This window comes from Rhinolophus sinicus, chromosome 4 (genome assembly GCF_057876585.1).
Source record: "Rhinolophus sinicus isolate RSI-liver-muscle chromosome 4, RSI-T2T, whole genome shotgun sequence".
NCBI lineage: Eukaryota > Metazoa > Chordata > Mammalia > Chiroptera > Rhinolophidae > Rhinolophus > Rhinolophus sinicus.
In genome coordinates, this window is record NC_142504.1 from 102,364,716 (window position 1) to 102,370,391 (window position 5,676).

Consider the following 5,676-nt stretch of genomic DNA (forward strand, 5'->3'; position numbering starts at 1 on the left):
GTTCCTTCAAATGTGAAAGACTGTGTATCATTCCATTCCCCTATTACTTGGATGTTTCATACATGATGATTTGTTGTGTTGGATTGCAGTGCCTATCATATAGGGTCAACCTAGGCCTGAACTTGAACACGTATATAGCAGATTATATGGTCAGATGCTTTTCCTATGATATTTATAATTCTTCCTTTCCTACTTCTCTGCTCCCTGTCTTCCCTTCTTTGTAGTCATCTGTGGTTAAGAGTATTTTCCTTTTTTGAACAAAAAAACCCTTAGCTTTTTACCCTCCCAGTTTAGTCTTTATTGTCCTTACCCTAGACCTGACCTGTCTAACAACGTTTCTCACAATGTAGCAATTTTTATCACAATGTAACAAATGCAATAACTTTTATACATCTTTCATCACTTTAACTGAGAACAGTCCATTTGCCTCCTAATATCTATTTCAACCTTAAACACTCCTCCCTTCACTTTCAGTCCTTCCACTGAAGACAGGCTGACTGGTCTTTGCAAGACACTGTTGTACACCACCACTGTCACCTTACTGATTTATTTCAGCAGATTGGCTGTAGCTAAATTGCTTTACTCAGTTTCTCCCAAACTTTCTAGGAGTATTCTCATCTTTGTGCGTATTATTTCCCATACTTGAAACACTAGTTTTTTTTTTTTTTTTTCATTTCGGTTATCTAAAGCTTACTATTTTTTTATTTTTTTTTAAAGCTCTGACCCAATACTGTATTTCCTTTTTCAAATATTCTAACCTTCCAAACTCTGGTAGGTTGGCTTTCCTTTTTCTTTCCTCTGTCATTCATTTAGCTATTTGTTTTTTTTATTTATTTTTGGAATGGTTATTTTTTGCTGTTGCTATTTATCAAATAAGATCAACATTTGTGTAAGCATTTTGGATGACTTAGCTGTAAACTTTCTAACCCCTTGAGCCCTCAAATCTTAAGATTTTTGAACTTTTGTATATTTTGCATTTCATCAGATACAAACTATTTTACACATCTAGAACTAAGTGTAGGAAAACTTTCAGTGGCTGGTATTCTTTGTGTTGCTTCTTTGAGCCTGGCTTGGTGGGAAACAGTCTGTGTCCAAGCTAGAAACAAACCCCACATTAATTTTAAACAAAGGAAATTTAATACAAAAAAATTTTAAACTATGACAAAAGAGATAAGGCATAAAGAACACAATAGGGTGCCCCTGAGCTGAGAGACAGTATCTAAGGAAGGACAGACTTGGAAGAGATCCTCAGATTTGGGTTCAGACCCTGTTGAAGCAGTAGATATAGCCCACTGGATGGCAGAGAAATTGACTTGTTTTTCCAGACTAACGTTGGTCTTCAGTCACCAGGCAAGTAGAAAGCCACCCTCTGAGGTTCAGAGAAGCTGCAGCCGGTGACTGGATGAGTGGGCGGACATGCAGAGGGAGTGAACATCCCAGGGCTGTCGGGGTACTTGGAGCATGAGGAGTTGTGTGGGATCGAAGGAAGGTGATCACCAGCCTGGGTCTGGTCTGCGAGGTTGCCAAGTAGAGCCATACATTCTGGAATTCTGACTTGATTCTGTCATACTCGAAATAAGCCCACCTTGTTTACTGGTGGTGCAGCTGCCAGAAAGCAGCAGGAGAGCCCCTTCAAGGTGAATTTGGAGCTGAGAGACTATAATTTGAAAACTGGCACAGAAACTGATGAGATTCTGGAAAGGTTTTGGTGGGATAGATCATCATAAGGGAAATACAAAAATGCCTCACCTATCTACGTCTACCCTCTATGTTCTGCAGCATATTTCATAGCTTATCCAAACCAGGAAGTGGGCATAAAGGTACGATGCCAAAAAAGTCAGGTCACTTAGAACACAGTCACAGTGAGAAACCTTGGGCCATTTTCAAAATCTAAGGAATTGGATAACTTTGTAAAATAGTTCTGAACTAGGAATCGGACACTATTATAAGTTTTCTGGAATTGTATGAATGATACCCTGAATCAGAGTATCAGAGAGAGCGTGCATTCCTTCCATTGCTTTTCATCAAGGTGGCCATTTGCTTTTATAGGAATGTTTCTAGAAATGGAATTTTTCCTGTAATTGAAATTCATTGTGTTGTATGCTTAATTTTTGCCTCAAGCCACGGTTTGCTTTTCTGTTCCACATATTGCTCTTAATTTTGCCTTTCAAGACAATCTCACATGCACATTTCAGTCGTCCTAATATTGAAACCACCAAAAGCAATGCTCCTTCCATCTTTCAGGTTAAGTGTTTCTAGCTTCTAAATTATTTCTTTGGACAAAGTCTTAATGTTTTTTTCATTCTTGTCTCGCTCACTCTTTGGATTCTCTCTAGGTTTCAATGTTTTGGTGTTTAAATGTACATCTTTATTTTACAGATAATCAGAGCCCTGATTAACAGCAAAACTAGAGTATACACTTTGTTTTGTTTTTTCTTTTTTAAAACTGAGATAAATTGATATAATTTTAGGTGTACAACAATGATTTGATAGTTGTGTATATTGTGCAGTGATCACCACAATAAGTCTACTTAACATCCGTCCACTTTATTTTTTATTGCTACCTTATAGCTTTTTTTCAGCTTTGTAGAGGTATAATTGACAAAATTGTAAGATATTTACAGTGTATATCATTATGATGTGATATACAGCACACTGAAAATATTCCCTTCATTAATGTATCCATCAACTCATATTTTTCTTTCTTGGTGATTAGTTTTCATTTCTTAAAAATGTAGGACCAGGTGTCCAAAATGCATAGAGTAAAATGGGACTTTACATTTTATTTAATAATTTACTACTCCACTCACCTAGCATTTATTTGGCTCCTGGCACTGTACTAGATACGTGTGGAGCTGGATGGAGGAGAAGGGCGTGTAGGAGTAAGAGAGGTGATGACGAATGAGAAGGCATGACGCATCATGAACTCAATGGTCGGGATGCAGAAATGGATACTGTTGCACTACAACCCGGTAAGTATTGTTTCAGGGAAATGAAGACAGAGCAACTGCCATCAAGGCACAGGAGATGGCCTGGGAAAAAAATCAGGAATAATTTTACTCAGAAGGGAATACTTGAGTTGATCTAGGAAAATGGACAAGTTTGCCTTCAAAGAAATTGAAAGGGTATCTATAATAGGCAGAGGGTAATATGTGCAAAGACTTGAGCGGTAAAAAGGTCTGATACAGAATTTATTGAGTGGGGAAAGGTATGTTTTTTGTGGTAGTGGAAGAAGCCTCCTTAGTATCTGGCAGATTTTGTAATTCCACCATTTATCAGCTCTTTATTGTGAACAAGCTACTTGACCTTGCCTGAGTCCTGTTTTGTTTTCCCTCCCATTTTTTATTTATTTATTTATTTATTTTTTTAATTAGTTTCAGGTGCACAAGACAAAGCAAAACTTAGACGTTTATCATTTATATCCCTCACACTGTGTTCCCTCCCATTTTTAATTGCTGCTTTGAAATTTTGTTTAGAGGATTAAATGGTATGTAATGCTTGGCTCATACGACCTCAGTAAATACTAGCTGCAAATATAATACATCTGGTTGGGAGGCACTAGCAATAAGACAAGGCTGCTTCTACCCTGGTGAGGCACCAGGCACCCATTCAGATCTCCACACTATACCAAGAATTATCCTTTAAAACCATGTCCCATAATGTCACATCTCTTCTCAATATTTGCACTGGCTTCCCATCTCAGAGTAAATGTAAATCTCCTACTATAGCCTAAAAAGCCCTGCGTGGTGTGCCAACGCCTCTCCTCTCACCCTCTCCAACCCCAAACCAGAGCATTTCCTCCCAGCCCATTTGCTTTCGGAGCCAGCCACGTTGGTCTTGCGGTTCTCAGATAACTGCAAACATACTTCTGCCTCCAGGCTTTTGCTATTTCCTCTGTCTGGACCGTCTCCTGAAATGCCCGATGATTCACTGTGTCTGAGGCCTGCCCTAACCCCCACCACTCTCCATGTCGTTCTGCTTTCCCCCTTTACACCTACTTTGTTTTGCTTCACTTAATATTGAAGGCAGGGACTATTGATTCACTGTTTTAGTGAACTAGAATAGTGCCTAGTAGTAATTTAAAGTGCTATATATATTATTCTCTGAATGAGGCTGAGAAAGTGGTTTGGCGTCCCATCTAAATCATTTAGTATGGCTCAGCTAAGACTTTTGTATTTTGTAGGCAAAAGGGGACCAATGGTTTTGATGCAACCTACCTAAGTGAATGTTAACTTTTTTTTTTTTTTTTTTTTTGGTTACTCCCTGCATTTATTTGTTTCAGTCAAGTTGAACTCTTTTCCAAATACTAAAACCAGTCATTTTCCTTCCTTCCAGTAGTTAGTCCTTAAAAACTGCTACCCATAGCATTAGTGCATTTTGTTAGTTAGTTCTTTAGGTAGTAAAGAAAGCTAGAATGTAAGCCTTATTTAGTTTTTATTTATTGAGAGGTATAGAGCTACTTTTACTGGGGTTCCTATTACGTTTTAGTGTATAATAAGTTCCCAGAACGTAGGTCTTATGATAATGTTTGGAGGGCTATTGATTTGCCTTAGATTGCAGTAGTGGATGCTATTTAATTTACTGAATGATTAAGTTGGGTTTTTGCACAAGAGTATGAACAGAAGACAACAAACAAGCTCAAAGAAGTCTCTTGGAAGGGGACTCTGAAGCTCTAACGAGAGTGGAATATTGTGCATAATTTGGCTTGACCAGGGCTGGAAAGAACATAACACCCCTGACTAATAATTCAGCACCCCTCCAAATCACTTAAGTCCACGATTTTTTTAGAGAGACCTAGGGGAAATATGAAAAATTTTTGTTCAGAAACAGATTTACTTATTACTGCAAGTTAAAGCAGAATCGATGTTCTACTAAAAATGAGCCAAATGTAGCAAATGTTTTCCAATTTCTGCTGTCTTGTGTGTGTATGATTTTCAGAGATTTCTAAAATTTAAATGTTTTCCCCTCTTATTAACTGGGGTGCCTTGGTCAAGTTACCGCTTTAAATTTTAATTCATGAAGCAGAGATAATGGTACCTACTTCACACAGTTGTAGGGATTAAATGAGGTAATGCTTGTAAAGTGCTGGCTTAGCACACTGCCTGGCACGTAGTGTGTCAGTACTTGTTTTCAGAATTTCAGCTGATTATAATTGTTGCCATTTGGCTGCCTGCATGTGGATTTTTTGCAGAAATAGGTACAGGTCAGTGTTTGTAAGGACTGTTTAAAATATTTTCCCAGTAGAGGGCACTGTCTACTTTGGCAGTAACGAGATTAAGAAACTGCTGGATTGGTTTACTACCCCTTAATCTGCCTTTGAGCTCAGCCTCTTGCATTCCTTTTCCAGTTACAACTCCTTTTTTTTTTTTTTTTTTTTAAAGATTTTATTGGGGAAGGGGAACAGGACTTTATTGGAGAACAGTGTGTACTTCCAGGACTTTTTTTTTCGAAGTCAAGTTGTTGTCCTTTCAGTCTTAGTTGTGGAGGGCGCAGCTCAGCTCCAGGTACAGTTGCTGTTATTAGTTGCAGGGGGCACAGCCCACCATCCCTTGCAGGAGTCGAACCGGCAATCTTGTGGTTGAGAGGACACGCTCCAACCAACTGAGTCATCTGGGAGCTCAGCGGCAGCTCAGCTCAAGGTGCTGTGTTCAATCTTAGTTGCAGGGGCAGAGCCCA